The sequence below is a fragment of the Salvelinus alpinus genome, chromosome 9, assembly GCF_045679555.1.
Source record: "Salvelinus alpinus chromosome 9, SLU_Salpinus.1, whole genome shotgun sequence".
Lineage (NCBI taxonomy): Eukaryota > Metazoa > Chordata > Actinopteri > Salmoniformes > Salmonidae > Salvelinus > Salvelinus alpinus.
This window is the reverse complement of record NC_092094.1, coordinates 11,964,469-11,981,871: the sequence shown is the minus strand read 5'-3', so window position 1 is coordinate 11,981,871 and position 17,403 is coordinate 11,964,469. Positions and strand designations below refer to the sequence as shown.

Below are 17,403 nucleotides of genomic sequence, written 5' to 3'. Positions count from 1 at the left end.
TGTCCCATGTTGACTCCAATGATTCCCACAGTTGTGTCAAGTTGGTTGGATGTCCTTTGGGTGGCGGACCATTCTTGACACACACGGGAAACTGTTGAGAGGGAACAAAACAGCAGCGTTGCAGTTCTTGTCACACTCAAACCGGTGTGCCTGGCACCTACTATCATACCCCATTCAAAGGCACTTCAATATTTTGTCTTGTCCATTCACCCTCTGAATGGCACACAAACAGAATATATCTCAGGGCTTAAAACTCCTTCTTTAAACTGTCTCCTCCCCTTCATCTACACTGATTGAACTGAATTTAACAGGTGACATCAATATGGGATCATAGACTTCACCTGGATTCACCTGATCAGTCTATGTCATGGAAAGAGCAGGTGTTCATAATGTTTTGTACACACAGACTATTTATTTTGATTTGTTATGTAACCTTTATTTAACTAGGCAAGTCATTTAAGAACAAATTCTTATTTACATTGACGGCAATACCTGGCAAAACCCGGGCGACGCTGGGCCAATTGTGCATCACCCAATGCGACTCCAAATCACGGCCGGATGTGATACAAATCCCGGACGAGACCTCTTTTTAAGAAGTCAAATGACTTACAGACTACACACAGTCCACATGACAGACCTGTTAAGTCTATGTCATGGAAAGAGCAGGTGTTCCTAATGTTTTGTACATTCAGTCTTTGTAAAACTTCCCAAAAGTGTCAGTTACCACTAGAGGACAGTCTAATTGCAAAAACCTGCCACATCACAGATTCTGGAAGTTAACTCACAGGCTTATGAGGAGAAGGGGATGGTAAAATTGTAACGATAGGGTTGGTTTCCCTAAGCAGGCTGGTTGGTTTAAGTCTATGCTTCTCGCTTAGGGTGTGAGTAGTCCTGGGTTTAAATCCCAGATGAGCCCACCTTTTGAGAACATATGTGATAGATGTATTTAGGGTTGTCCTAAGTGAGTTAGTATATTGAAAGATCTCAAACAAAGTGAGGAGAAAAATCTTACCAATAGGAAAATGGTAGACTGTAAGTAGCAAATATGGATGTCTGTAGGCCCTTTGATTAAACAGAGATATTAAACAATATCCAGTCAGTATGGAATATAATGTAACAGTGTCGTAATGTCAACCAGTGACTTTGACTTGTGTGACAGACGGTAATATAGATACATCAACTAGAATCTTCTCTTTATTGCCCATGCTTCAAAATGGACCCTGCATTATCCTTACATACAGTATATAATACTGAACTGCACCTACCAGTGAAAGAACTGTGAGAGATCCATCAAATACGTTACTCCCACAGGACATATATCCTGTCCAGCCAAATGCTACCACCTTCAGCACCATCTCCAGCAGGTAGTAAAGGATGAAGAAACAGTTGATTGTCTGAAAAACAGATCAGTGGAGGCTGTTGAGGGGAGGACGGTTCATAATAATGATTGGAAAGGAGCAAATTGAATGGCATCAAACCATGTGTTTGATGTATTTGATACCATTCCACCGATTCCCCTCCAGGCATTACCACGGGCCGGTCCTCCCCAATTAAGGTGCCACCAACCTCCTGTGACAAAGATAAATTATAAAGTCTGTGAATTGCACGGAGCTATTGACATAAACTGTGCAAGACCCTTACCTGCTATACATGAGTCAGTCATGTCGGCAGTGCACTGCAGGTGCAGTAACTAATGTCTACTTGTAACTACTACTTGTAGTACATTTTACATTCAAATGGCCTTAAATATTAAGCCTCTAAATAGTAGTTGTCTCGTTCAGAGATTCTACTCACAGTCAATCACCAGGAGAGTCTGGAGGAACATTGATGACGCTTAGATGCATATACAGTGGACTTAATACATGCATATACAGTGGACTTAATACATGCATATACAGTGGACTTAATACATGCATATACAGTAGACTTAATACATGCATATATTGTAGACTTAATACATGCATATACAGTAGACTTAATACATGCATATACAGTAGACTTAATACATGCATATACAGTAGACTTAATACATGCATATACAGTAGACTTAATACATGCATATACAGTAGACGTAATACATGCATATACAGTAGACTTAATACATGCATATACAGTAGACTTAATACATGCATATACAGTGGACTTAATACATGCATATACAGTAGACTTAATACATGCATATACAGTGGACTTAATACATGCATATACAGTAGACTTAATACATGCATATACAGTAGACTTAATACATGCATATACAGTGGACTTAATACATGCATATACAGTGGACTTAATACATGCATATACAGTAGACTTAATACATGCATATACAGTAGACTTAATACATGCATATACAGTAGACTTAATACATGCATATACAGTAGACTTAATACATGCATATACAGTGGACTTAATACATGCATATACAGTAGACTTAATACATGCATATACAGTAGACTTAATACATGCATATACAGTAGACTTAATACATGCATATACAGTAGACTTAATACATGCATATACAGTAGACTTAATACATGCATATACAGTAGACTTAATACATGCATATACCGTACATGACCTTTGACTTTACACATTTTCTAAAAATAAAATGGGATACAATGCACCCCTGTAATTTCTGAATAAACACTTATTTTTAGACTAGAGACATCAAATGCAGAGAAGGTGAACAAAATGGGTAAGGGACTATATCTATTGCCTTTCCAACCGAATCTGCTTTTCCAATACTGCCTTTCCAATCGAACAGAGACAGATAGAGGACTTATCTTTGTGTCTTTGACAGCATGGGCAGCGCCATTGAGGCTATCTACATTTTAAAGTAGTCAATTGTCTTCTTCTTCATTGGCTGATTGCTCTCAACTCATAGGAATAGCCACCCAGTTGACTAATTTAAAATGGTGAAAGCCCTCAATAGCAATATCCATTCTAAAATGCGTTATATCCATGATGAGTCCTCTATCTGTTTCCATTTGATCAACATGTCTGTGTTTGTGCAGAGTCTAGAACAGCCACTAGGTAGCAGTCTCTGAGCAGTTTTACTGAGCATGCAACAGCACTAACTTGAGAGGAATTTCTTATACATGTGGCATGCAGTGGAATTTAAACTCTTGGTTGCTGACGCTATGACAGGCTCGTTGGTCTAGGGGTATGATTCTCGCTTAGGGTGCGAGAGGTCCCGGGTTCAAATCCCGGACGAGCCCTCCTTTTAAGTTATCAAATGACTTACAGTATGAACAGGCCCACATAGTGTACAAAGCATAGTAGTGTACATTGACTAAAGCATCTCTATCAACAATATAACTGTGAATAAGTACCCTGGAATCTTAACTGATAAGCTCTGTTTCAATATTCTTATGGTGAAACAAAGCATGTCAGTTATGATTCCAGGCTAGTGTCGTAACTAAGAGCTGTTAGGATCAAGCAGAAACACAAACATCTAAGTTAATTCATTAAATATTGTGACATTGTGAACTCACACAGATGCAGACAACATTGGCCAGGACCACGGCATTCCCCACCACAGTGACATAATGCTGACTGAAGATATACTGAACCTTGTGCAGGAACTTAGACGAGTACTCAGGCAACGGAGGATGCTACAGAGGAAAACAATGACTTCAATTCGCTGTTCAATCTCCTTTCACAATAACTTTTCAGGTTTGCTTCTGTCTAAATTTTTGCTTCCGTTGCAAATGCAAGCACAAAGGCAAATGATGAAAGTCTGCTTGGAGTTAGATTGACAGTCTGCCAACTGCATAGTTTTGAAGAACTGAACATTGTGGTAGAGATAAAATATAAATAGCTGTTTGATCCTGTCCTTGTCCAGCTCATCAAACAGTCTCTGGAAGGCCTCCCTGTGGATGAAGCCACTGGATGACTGTGACGCTTTGAGGAAATTACACTTTTAGAATCTTTTGACGTACCAAAAGTGTTCACAATTCAGAGGTGTGGCCATGTACATATACGTTTTTTAACGCTATGTATTACAGTATGTTGTTTCAGGTAAGGTGGGAACCATCTCACCTTCATGATGGCATCTCTGTAATAACCTTTCATGTGAACTCTCTTCATCACCTTCAGGACTGTCTGGACAATAACACACTCACTGGAACACAATAGATATTATTTTATACATACAGAAAGCGCTCCACGATTTTGCTGTTGTATATGAATAAAATAAACACCAAAAAGGGGTTATTTCGTACACGGTAACATCCTCAGAGAAGGAAGGTTCCTGGCTCTGACAGCTGCCCTGACGCCCAAATGTCTCCTCAGAATGGATGTCTGGATTGACATCTGCTAAATAAAGAGTTATCAATCAAATGTATTTATAAAGCCCTTCTTACATCAGCTGATGTCACAAAGTGCTGTACAGAAACCCAGCCTAAAACCCCAATCAGCAAGCAATGCAGGTGTAGAAGCACGGTGGCTAGGAAAAGCTCCCTAGGAAGGCCAGAACCTAGGAAGAAACCTAGAGAGGAACCAGGCTATGAGGGGTGGCCAGTCCTCTTCTGGCTGTGCCGGGTGGAGATTATAACAGAACATGGCCAAGATGTTGAAATGTTAATATATGACCAGCAGGGTCAAATAATAATAATCACAGTGGTTGTCGAGGGTGCAGCAAGTCAGCACCTCAGGAGTAAATGTCAGTTGGGTTTTCATCGCCGATCATTCAGAGTATCTCTACCGCTCCTGCTGTCTCTAGAGAGTTGAAAACAGCAGGTCTGGGACAGGTAGAACATCCTGTGAACAGGTCAGGGTTCCATAGCCGCAGGCAGAAAAGTTGAAACTGGAGCATCAGCACGGCCAGGTGGACTGGGGACAGCAAGGAGTCATCAGGCCAGGTTGTCCTGAGGCATGGTCCTAGGACTCAGGTCCTCTGAGAGAGAGAGAGAGAGAGAGAGAGAGAGAGAGAGAGAGAGAGAGAGAGAGAGAGAGAGAGAGAGAGAGAGAGAGAGAGAGAGAGAGAGAGAGAGAGAGAGAGAGAGAGAGAGAGAGAGAGAGAGAAAAAGAGAGAGAAAAAGAGAGAGAAAAAGAGAGAGAAAAAGAGAGAGAAAAAGAGAGAGAGAGAGCATACTTAAATTCACACAGGACACCAGATAAGACAGGAGAAATACTCCAGATATAACAACTGACCCTAGCCCACCGACACAAACTACTGCAGCATAAATACTGGAGGCTGAGACAGGAGGGATCAGGAGACACTGACCCCTCCAGGTATCATGATCAACACCACTCACATACCTGTGGGAAATTGACTACCCACTTACGACACTCCCTACCCACTTACCTAAATATTTGTTAACTTTGTGAAGTACAGTCGACAACAAGCCAGTTACTCACCACTAAGTATCCTCTAAACTGGTTGTATATGATGGCAGTCAGCAGGTTCATCAGGATGTACGTTCCTACAACAGAGTGATAACATGTAAAGTAAGCATTTATTGAACATACAGATTGAATCAATTCAAACAGTTTATGAAATATATTTATATCTACATTTTATTGTAATCAACGCAATGGTACAGAAACACGTCAAACAAACTCCCACCAAATCCACTGAAGAGGATGAAGAAGACAGAGACAACTGTTTAAAGTGTAAGCTGGCGTCATCACGTTAGAGCAGAGAAAAACATGCCATGTTCAAAATGAAAAACTCATCCACTTTGACTTACAGCAGTGATACATTTAAATCTACACTAGCATATGAAAAACGGGTATTGAATAAGCCTACCGTCAGGGTTGTTATCAGTTGTGAGAAGAACCAAAAGAGACGTAAGAGACCGAGAGAGGATTTTGAAATAGAAGTCCCATTCCATGTTCTTCTCTTGGTTCTAGAACAATCAGAGCAGGTATCACATAAGAACAATCACTACTTGCTATGTAGACTATGCACTGTGATTAGAATGTTCTATGTGTTTTCACTGACCTGCCCTTCTTGGCAAGGTCTCCCTTAAAAAAAACAGGTCTTCTGACCTCAATGGCACTTCCTGGTTAAATAAAGATGAAATAAAAAATAAACAAATATTCTCATCAAATAAATCTCCAGAAAACTAAAATGAGCAGATAATTACAAAAAAGGCCCAAGGGCTTAACCGCTCAAAAAACACAACCATTATAGTAGTGTTTACACTATCCAATCAATAAACAGATACTGGGGATGTTACTGTACCTCTCCCTTTGCAAACGGCAGCATTCCAAACATGGTGAAGACACACAGGTGGAGAACCACTAGTAAGATCACACTGGAGAGAATTAGAAAGCCCTATAGTCAGCCAAAATGAAGGACCTTGTGCATTTCTGTACTCACTAATCATTTGACTCAATTCAATACCATTACCTTGTTATTTCTGGAATTGTTCTTTTGATGCATTTCAACGTCTTCTTCATCAATTATGAGTTGTGAAGGAGGTAGAATGACCGAAAAAGTTTTCTGATTCTCATAGTCTACGACACAAATGATGCAAAACATATCAGGACAGAAGAGTCAGAAGACATTTCTCCTTCATGAAACAAGCTTACTAAGTGTTGTACACTAAATATACTGTAGAATAGAATAGAATATGATGACATGAAAAAGCATATCAAGGTCCCAGAGGAGAGATTATAAAGGGGTATACATGTGACTTTGCTTACGTCATCACAAGCCATGTTCAAGGTCAAGGTCCAGTCAATGACAGACACTGAGATGACCACCATGTAGGCCACCAGCCATTTACAGTTCAAAAACTCCTCATGACGTATCAGGTACCTCTACAAAAAGAGTAAGGAGGAATCCCTTCCAACAAATAGGCTACTGATCCTCACAGCAGTAAATTAAGATGTCATGTAGCCTATGATGTGCCTAGTAATCTATACTCTTAGAAAAAAGGGTTCCAAAAGGAATCTTAGGCTGTCCCTATAGTAGAACTCTTTTCGGATCCAGGTAGAACCCTTTTTCGTCCCAGGTAGAACCCTTTTTGGTCCCAGGTCGAACCCTTTTTGGTTCCATGCAGAACCATTTGAGGTCTAATGAGGAACCCTCTGTGGAAAGAGTTATACATGGATTCCAAAAGGTTCTACCTGGAACCAAAACGGTTCTTCCTGGAACCAAAAAGAGTTCTTCAGAGGGATCTCCCATGGGGAAAGCCGAACAGGACAGGTAGACAGGAGACCTACAGGTATGGAGCTGGGTTCAGATGCAGAGCAGGAGAGGTAGACAGGAGACCTACAGGTAGGGAGCTGGGTTCAGATGCAGAGCAGGACAGGTAGACAGGGAACCTACAGGTATGGAGCTGGGTTCAGATGCAGAGCAGGACAGGAAGACAGGGGACCTACAGGTATGGAGCTGGGTTCAGAGGCAGAGCAGGACAGGTAGACAGGGAACCTACAGGTATGGAGCTGGGTTCAGAGGCAGAGCAGGACAGGTAGACAGGGAACCTACAGGTATGGAGCTGGGTTCAGATGCAGAGCAGGACAGGTAGACAGGCGGACAGAGGACCTACAGGTATGGAGCTGGGTTCAGATGCAGAGCAGGACAGGAAGACAGGCGGAAAGGGGACCTACAGGTATAGAGCTGGTTTCAGAGGCAGAGCCTGCAGCTAGGAATTCTATACCATTGAATGCGAAGGCCGACAACCGCCGAAACATGTATTCTATAACAACATTTCTGAATGGGACTCTGAATGGAACTATCCATTCTAACCACGGAAGAGAGAGAGAGTGCGAACAAACTCTCCAAAAGAAACAAACTTTCCTACAGAGATCACGACGACACACTGAGCGTAAATATATATATTTGTATTGCAATTATTCCCGAATGAGTGAGCGTTCATGTGCAAAGGATTAGCATTTCAATTGTTAGAATTATCAACTGTGTAGTGTCTTTTATCTTTCGCGCCCTTCTCAGTCCCTTTGTCTACCTAGCCGCCATGCCGGTTTAGCCCACTAGGGCACATCCCCTATCATTTCCTTGTAACCATATCTACTTTGTTTGTTTGTGTGTGCATTTCTGTAATTATTTAGTAAGTTAATAAATAAATGTTTGAGACAATTAATGTATGGATGATTCTTAGTGAAGACTGGGTTCGTGCAGATAACCAACAATTTATGACGTTTGTAATGAGACTAACGTGAAGTAAAGAATAATTCATTAATTTGAAGACAATTGATTAGGATATTAGGAAAATTATAACTTTGTAATCTGAATATTTTCCTTTGTGCCCCGACTTCCTAGTTAATTACATTTGCATGATTAGAATAATCAAGTAATAATAATTACAGAGAATTGATTTGATAAACTAACAGTCTTCAGTTTTAATGATGCCAAAGTCTGTCCTCTCCATATTACAGGTTGATTGAAGTGCCTTTGAACGGGGTATGGTAGTACGTTCCGGGAGCACTGGTTTGAGTGTGTCAAGAACTGCAGCGCTGCTGAGTTTTTTACGCTCAGCAGTTACACTTGTGTATTAAGAATGGTCCACCATCCAAAGGACATCCAGCCAACTTCCTGTGGCTATGGAACCCTGACCTTTTCACCAGACATGCTACCTTGTCGTGCTGCTGATCCAGTTTCAACTGTTCTGCTTGCGGCGATGGAACCCTGAACAGTGATGATTATTTGACCATGCTGGCCATCTATGAACGTTTGAACATCTTGAACTGTTCTGAGGACAAAAGGGGGTGCAACTCAATATCAGGAAGGTGTTCCTAATGTGTTGTACACCATATGTTTATTCATTTAGATTTTGTGGTAACTTTGTAAGGATCAACGGTGGAGATGAGAAGCAGGTACGGGGAGTCAACATTTAATCAGGAATAAACAGGTAACAAGAGAGGCACAACGTCGGTACAGCGGGTAAAAAAAGACATCTGACAATCAATGTTGAAGCAGGGAACAGAGTGGGGAACTGCTCCAGTTCTACTGGATTTATCAGCTCATTTGTGTTGAATACGCCTTGGACAAGATATCATTGGGTTATACATCAGAGGCAATATATACAATATATAATACGATATATGGCCTCGTATATCTGACAAATATACATTTCTACAGGTCAGAACTTTACTATAGTGATGATGCAGTATACATCATCACCACTAGAGGTGAGTAAAGTAACAAAGTTTCACTAAGGACACGCCTCAGATTTCACACACGCTTGACATCAGTGACAGGGCAGAAGGGAAGCACAAATTTTAGTCTGTGTTTACCTTTCTTTCAGCAAGGCTCGTTGGTCTAGGGGTATGATTCTCGCTTTGGGTGCGAGAGGTCCCGGGTTCAAATCCCGGACGAGCCCTTCTTTTCTGAACACTACAGGCTCGTTGTACTGTCCAAGACGATGATAGGCTACTTGGGAAAGTGGAGATGACTGTCCATATTCAGCAGAAACAGTGACAATCAGTCATGTATAGGTTTCTAGAACAAAGAGCAGGCTCACAGGACACCAATGTCAACTATGTTTGTATTGTGAGAAGTAGCCGAACGACCAGTCGTATAACTGGCAAGCCTAATTAGATAAATACTCTTATCTGTCAACCAGGGAGGATCTTCCATATGGTTTTATTTGCAGCTGTAACACTATAGTCCTGGATAGGCCTCAGTCCTCAGAATGCAAATGATAACTTAAGAAAGATGTCTACCACAGACAATGGTTTTATTTGCAAATCTGACAATGTACTGTACACTGAGTGTACTAAACAATAGGAGCACCTTCCTAATATTGAGTTGCATTCCCTTTTGCCATCAGAAAAGACTCAATTCGTCAGAGGCATGGACTCTACAGGGTGTCGAAAGTGTTCCACAGGGATGCTGTCCCATGTTGACTCCAATGATTCCCACAGTTGTGTCAAGTTGGTTGGATGTCCTTTGGGTGGCGGACCATTCTTGACACACACGGGAAACTGTTGAGAGTGAACAAAACAGCAGCGTTGCAGTTCTTGTCACACTCAGACCGGTGTGCCTGGCACCTACTATCATACCCCATTCAAAGGCACTTCAATATTTTGTCTTGTCCATTCACCCTCTGAATGGCACACAAACAGAATATATCTCAGGGCTTAAAACTCCTTCTTTAACCTGTCTCCTCCCCTTCATCTACACTGATTGAACTGAATTTAACAGGTGACATCAATATGGGATCATAGACTTCAGCTGGATTCACCTGATCAGTCTATGTCATGGAAAGAGCATCATCAAGAGTTCATAATGTTTTGTACACACAGACTATTTATTTCGATTTGTTATGTAACCTTTATTTAACTAGGCAAGTCATTTAAGAACAAATTCTTATTTACATTGACGGCAATACCTGGCAAAACCCGGACGACGCTGGGCCAATTGTGCACCACCCAATGCGACTCCAAATCACGGCCGGATGTGATACAAATCCCGGACGAGACCTCCTTTTAAGAAGTCAAATGACTTACAGACTACACACAGTCCACATGACAGACTACATACAGTCTATGACAGACCTGTTAAGTCTATGTCATGGAAAGAGCAGGTGTTCCTAATGTTTTGTGCATTCAGTCTTTGTAAAACTTCCCAAAAGTGTCAGTTACCACTAGAGGACAGTCTAATTGCAAAAACCTGCCACATCACAGATTCTGGAAGTTAACTCACAGGCTTATGAGGAGAAGGGGATTGGAAAATTGTAACGATAGGGTGGGTTTCCCTAAACAGGCTTGTTGGTTTAAGTCTATGCTTCTCGCTTAGGGTGTGAGTAGTCCTGGGTTTAAATCCCAGATGAGCCCACCTTTTGAGAACATATGTGATAGATGTCTTTAGGGTTGTCCTAAGTGAGTTAGTATATTGAAAGATCTCAAACAAAGTGAGGAGAAAAATCTTACCAATAGGAAAATGGTAGACTGTAAGTAGCAAATATGGATGTCTGTAGGCCCTTTGATAAAACAGAGATATTAAACAATATCCAGTCAGTATGGAATATAATGTAACAGTGTCGTAATGTCAACCAGTGACTTTGAATTGTGTGACAGACGGTAATATAGATACATCAACTAGAACCTTGTCTTTATTGCCCATGCTTCAAAATGGACCCTGCATTATCCTTACATACAGTATATAATACTGAACTGCACCTACCAGTGAAAGAACTGTGAGAGATCCATCAAATACGTTACTCCCATAGGACATATATCCTGTCCAGCCAAATGCTACCACCTTCAGCACCATCTCCAGCAGGTAGTAAAGGATGAAGAAACAGTTGATTGTCTGAAAAACAGATCAGTGGAGGCTGTTGAGGGGAGGACGGTTCATAATAATGATTGGAAAGGAGCAAATTGAATGGCATCAAACCATGTGTTTGATGTATTTGATACCATTCCACCGATTCCCCTGCAGCCATTACCACGGGCCGGTCCTCCCCAATTAAGGTGCCACCAACCTCCTGTGACAAAGATAAATTATAAAGTCTGTGAATTGCACGGAGCTATTGACATAAACTGTGCAAGACCCTTACCTGCTATACATGAGTCAGTCATGTCGGCAGTGCACTGCAGGTGCAGTAACTAATGTCTACTTGTAACTACTACTTGTAGTACATTTTACATTCAAATGGCCTTAAATATTAAGCCTCTAAATAGTAGTTGTCTCGTTCAGAGATTCTACTCACAGTCAATCACCAGGAGAGTCTGGAGGAACATTGATGACGCTTAGATGCATATACAGTGGACTTAATACATGCATATACAGTGGACTTAATACATGCATATACAGTGGACTTAATACATGCATATACAGTGGACTTAATACATGCATATACAGTAGACTTAATACATGCATATACAGTGGACTTAATACATGCATATACAGTGGACTTAATACATGCATATACAGTGGACTTAATACATGCATATACAGTAGACTTAATACATGCATATACAGTAGACTTAATACATGCATATACAGTGGACTTAATACATGCATATACAGTGGACTTAATACATGCATATACAGTAGACTTAATACATGCATATACAGTGGACTTAATACATGCATATACAGTGGACTTAATACATGCATATACAGTGGACTTAATACATGCATATACAGTAGACTTAATACATGCATATACAGTAGACTTAATACATGCATATACAGTACATGACCTTTGACTTTACACATTTTCTAAAAAATAAAATGGGATACAATGCACCCCCGTAATTTCTGAATAAACACTTATTTTTAGACTAGAGACATCAAATGCAAAGAAGGTGAACAAAATGGGTAAGGGACTATATCTATTGCCTTTCCAACCGAATCTGCTTTTCCAATACTGCCTTTCCAATCGAACAGAGACAGATAGAGGACTTATCTTTGTGTATGTGACAGCATGGGCAGCGCCATTGAGGCTATCTACATTTTAATGTAGTAATTTGTCTTCTTCTTCATTGGCTGATTGCTCTCAACTCATAGGAATAGCCACCCAGTTGACTAATTTAAAATGGTGGAAGCCCTCAATAGCAATATCCATTCTAAAATGCGTTATATCCATGATGAGTCCTCTATCTGTTTCCATTTGATCAACATGTCTGTGTTTGTGCAGAGTACAGAACAGCCACTAGGTGGCAGTCTCTGAGCAGTTTTACTGAGCATGCAACAGCACTAACTTGAGAGGATTTCCTTATACATGTGGCATGCAGTGGAATTTAAACTCTTGGTTGCTGACAGTATGACAGGCTCGTTGGTCTAGGGGTATGATTCTCGCTTAGGGTGCGAGAGGTCCCGGGTTCAAATCCCGGACGAGCCCTCCTTTTAAGTTATCAAATGACTTACAGTATGAACAGGCCCACATAGTGTACAAAGCATAGTAGTGTACATTGATTAAAGCATCTCTATCAACAATATTACTGTGAATAAGTAGCCTGGAATCTTAACTGATAAGCGCTGTTTCAATATTCTTATGGTGAAACAAAGCATGTCAGTTATGATTCCAGGCTAGTGTCGTAACTAAGAGCTATTAGGATCAAGCAGAAACAAAAACATCTAAGTTAATTCATTAAATATTGTGACATTGTGAACTCACACAGATGCAGACAACATTGGCCAGGGCAACATTCCCCACCACAGTGACATAATGCTGACTGAAGATATACTGAACCTTGTGCAGGAACTTAGACGAGTACTCAGGCAACGGAGGATGCTACAGAGGAAAACAATGACTTCAATTCGCTGTTCAATCTCCTTTCACAATAACTTTTCAAGTTTGCTTCTGTCTAAATGTTTGCTTCCGTTGCAAATGCAAGCACAAAGGCAAATGATGAAAGTCTGCTTGGAGTTAGATTGACAGTCTGCCAACTGCATAGTTTTGAAGAACTGAACATTGTCGTAGAGATAAAATATAAATACCTGTTTGATCCTGTCCTTGTCCAGCTCATCAAACAGTCTCTGGAAGGCCTCCCTGGGGATGAAGCCACTGGATGACTGTGACGCTTTCTGAGGAAATTACACTTTTAGAATCTTTTGACGTACCAAAAGTGTTCACAATTCAGAGGTGTGGCCATGTACATATATAACTTCATAAAACATAACGTTTTTTAACGCTATGTATTACAGTATGTTGTTTCAGGTAAGGTGGGAACCATCTCACCTTCATGATGGCATCTCTGTAATAACCTTTCATCTGAACTCTCCTCATCACCTTCAGGACTGTCTGGACAATAACACACTCACTGGAACACAATAGATATTATTTTATACATACAGAAAGCGCTCCACCATTTTGCTGTTGTATATGAATAAAATAAACACCACAAAGGGGTTCTTTCTTACACAGTAACATCCTCAGAGAAGGAAGGTTCCTGGCTCTGACAGCTGCCCTGACGCCCAAATTCCTCCTCAGAATGGATGTCTGGATTGACATCTGCTAAATAAAGAGTTATCAATCATATGTATTTATAAAGCCCTTCTTACATCAGCTGATGTCACAAAGTACTGTACAGAAATCCAGCCTAAAACCCCAATCAGCAAGCAATGCAGGCGTAGAAGCACGGTGGCTAGGAAAACCTCCCTAGGAAGGCCAGAACCTAGGAAGAAACCTAGAGAGGAACCAGGCTATGAGGGGTGGCCAGTCCTCTTCTGGCTGTGCCGGGTGGAGATTATAACAGAACATGGCCAAGATGTTCAAATGTTAATATATGACCAGCAGGGTCAAAAAATAATAATCACAGTGGTTGTTGCGTCAAAAAACAGAACACTCAAAACATGAGCACAATGGCAGCTCTTCCTTTAAAGAACTCCAGGCCTCAAGAGGGCAGATAACCCAAAAACACGGGTGGAACTAAAAAATTGAGCCAGGATTTCTGGAGGGACTACTTTTACATGCGCACCTGGCAGATAAGCATGGGTATAAAATGTTTGGTCCTCAACATACACACAGCTCATTGTTCAACCCTAAAGACGCAACTGGTATGTAATGTTTGGAATTATTTATTATGTTGCATCCAGTGCTTAGCACAATTTACATGTTTAACTCTGGTAGGAGTGGTGACTTCTTTTGTTGTGGATATTTTCTGACTGCAGAAGTAATTGCTAGAAGTGCTAGATTAAATTGTTTAAACGTTTACTTTATTCAAAGCCATGCTTTGTTGCTGTGTCATGCATTGTTTAGTGTAAAATAATGCATGTTTATTCTCTGTTTAAGGTTATCAACCTATTCCTATTCCTTATTCCTCTGTCATTCAACTACTCTATTCAACAAATCAACTGTTTCAACATATTCAACAAATGGCATCAAAACCATAATAAAACACTGGAAAGGAATTGAGTTGTCCCTTTGCATCCTTCACGGGTTGAGCAAGCCGTTTTCAAGTTTGGGCAGAGCTGAAATAATTATAACACCTAGACAACTTGACAGTGGTTGTCGATGGTGCAACAGGTCAGCACCTCAGGAGTAAATGTCAGTTGGCTTTTCATCGCCGATCATTCAGAGTATCTCTACCGCTCCTGCTGTCTCTAGAGAGTTGAAAACAGCAGGTCTGGGACAGGTAGCACATCCGGTGAGCAGGTCAGTGTTCCATAGCCGCAGGCAGAACAGTTGAAACTGGAGCCTCAGCACGGCCAGGTGGACTGGAGACAGCAAGGAGTCATCAGGCCAGGTAGTCCTGAGGCATGGTCCTAGGACTCAGGTCCTCAGAGAGAGAGAGAAAAAGAGAGAGAGAGAATTAGAGAGAACATACATAAATTCACACAGGACATCGGATAAGACAGGAGAAATACTCCAGATATAACAACTGACCCTAGCCCCCCGACACATAAACTACTGCAGCAAAAATACTGGAGGCTGAGACAGGAGGGGTCAGGAGACACTGACCCCTCCAGGTATCATGATCAACACCACTCACATACTCATACCCACCACTCACTGTGGGAAATTGACTACCCACTTACGACACTCCCTACCCACTTACCTAAATAGTTGTTAACTTTGTGGAGTACAGTCGACAACAAGCCAGTTACTCACCACTAAGTATCCTCTAAACTGGTTGTATATGATGGCAGTCAGCAGGTTCATCAGGATGTACGTTCCTACAATAGAGTGATAACATGTAAAGTAAGCATTTATTGAACATACAGATTGAATCAATTCAAACAGTTTATGAAATATATTTATCTACATTTTATTGTAATCAACGCAATGGTACAGAAACACGTCAAACAAACTCCCACCAAATCCACTGAAGAGGATGAAGAATACAGACAACTGTTTAAAGTGTAAGCTGGCGTCATCACGTTAGAGCAGAGAAAAACATGCCATGTTTAAAATGTAAAGCTCATCCACTTTGACTTACAGCAGTGATACATTTAAATCTACACTAGCATATGAAAAACGGGTATTGAATAAGCCTACCGTCAGGGTTGTTATCAGTTGTGAGAAGAACCAAAAGAGACGTAAGAGACCGAGAGGATTTTGAAATAGAACTCCCATTCCATGTTCTTCTCTTGGTTCTAGAACAATCAGAGCAGGTATCACATAAGAACAATCACTACTTGCTATGTAGACTATGCACTGTGATTAGAATGTTCTATGTGTTTTCACTGACCTGCCCTTCTTGGCAAGGTCTCCCTTGAGGAAGTGGTCTTCTGACCTCAATGGCACTTCCTGGTTAAATAAAGATGAAATAAAAAATAAACAAATATTCTCATCAAATAAATCTCCAGAAAACTAAAATGAGCAGATAATTACAAAAAAGGCCCAAGGGCTTAACCGCTCAAAAAACACAACCATTATAGTAGTGTTCACACTATCCAATCAATAAACAGATACTGGGGATGTTACTGTACCTCTACATTTGCAAAACGCAGCATTCCAAACATGGTGAAGACACACAGGTGGAGAACCACTAGTAAGATCTCACTGGAGAGAAGAAGAAAGCCCTATAGTCAGCCAAAATGAAGGACCTTGTGCATTTCTGTACTCACTAATCATTTGACTCAATTCTATACCATTACCTTGTTATTTCTGGAATTGTTCTTTTGATGCATTTCAACGTCTTCATCAATTATGAGTTGTGAAGGAGGTAGAATGACCGAAAAAGTTTTCTGATTCTCATAGTCTACAACACAAATGATGCAAAACATATCAGGACAGAAGAGTCAGATGACATTTCTACTTCATGAAACAAGCTTACTAAGTGTTGTACACTCAATATACTGTAGAATAGAATAGAATATGACATGAAAAAGCATATCAAGGTCCCAGAGGAGAGATTATAAAGGGGTATACATGTGACTTTGCTTACGTCATCACAAGCCATGTTCAAGGTCAAGGTCCAGTCAATGACAGACACTGAGATGACCACCATGTAGCCCACCAGCCATTTACACTTCAAAAACTCCTCATGACGTATCAGGTACCTCTACAAAAAGAGTAAGGAGGAATCCCTTCCAACAAATAGGCTACTGATCCTCACAGCAGTAAATTAAGATGTCATGTAGCCTATGATGTGCCTAGTAATCTACACTCTTAGAAAAAAGGGTTCCAAAAGGAATCTTAGGCTGTCCCTATAGTAGAACCCTTTTTGGTTGCATGTAAAACTCTTTTCGGATCCAGGTAGAACCCTTTTTCGTCCCAGGTAGAACCCTTTTTGGTCCCAGGTCGAACCCTTTTTGGTTCCATGCAGAACCATTTGAGGTCTAATGAGGAACCCTCTGTGGAAAGAGTTATACATGGATTCCAAAAGGTTCTACCTGGAACCAAAACGGTTCTTCCTGGAACCAAAAAGAGTTCTTCAGAGGGATCTCCCATGGGGACAGCCGAACAGGACAGGTAGACAGGAGACCTACAGACATGGAGCTGGGTTCAGAGGCAGAGCAGGACAGGTAGACAGGAGACCTACAGACATGGAGCTGGGTTCAGAGGCAGAGCAGGACAGGTAGACAGGAAACCT

General features: G+C 40.9%; 2 long non-coding RNA genes, 3 other non-coding genes and 1 pseudogene across 5 annotated transcripts; 4 read left to right on the top strand and 2 right to left on the bottom strand.

Moving 5' to 3' along the window:
* LOC139584396 (two pore channel protein 2-like) overlaps window positions 1–17,403 on the bottom strand; it is a 31,788-nt pseudogene that overhangs the window by 5,236 nt on the left and 9,149 nt on the right.
* On the top strand, window positions 3,147–3,218 carry trnap-agg (transfer RNA proline (anticodon AGG)). The gene has a single exon. It is a non-coding gene; the product is annotated as a tRNA-Pro (tRNA).
* On the top strand, window positions 9,222–9,293 carry trnap-ugg (transfer RNA proline (anticodon UGG)). The gene has a single exon. It is a non-coding gene; the product is annotated as a tRNA-Pro (tRNA).
* On the top strand, window positions 12,693–12,764 carry trnap-agg (transfer RNA proline (anticodon AGG)). Its single transcript has one exon. It is a non-coding gene; the product is annotated as a tRNA-Pro (tRNA).
* Window positions 14,194–14,776, top strand: LOC139584318 (uncharacterized). The gene is made up of 2 exons (XR_011676751.1): window positions 14,194–14,422; window positions 14,658–14,776. It is a non-coding gene; the product is annotated as an uncharacterized lncRNA (long non-coding RNA).
* Window positions 14,344–15,952, bottom strand: LOC139584317 (uncharacterized). Its single transcript, XR_011676750.1, has 2 exons — window positions 15,864–15,952; window positions 14,344–15,541 (listed from the first exon to the last, which is right to left on the bottom strand). It is a non-coding gene; the product is annotated as an uncharacterized lncRNA (long non-coding RNA).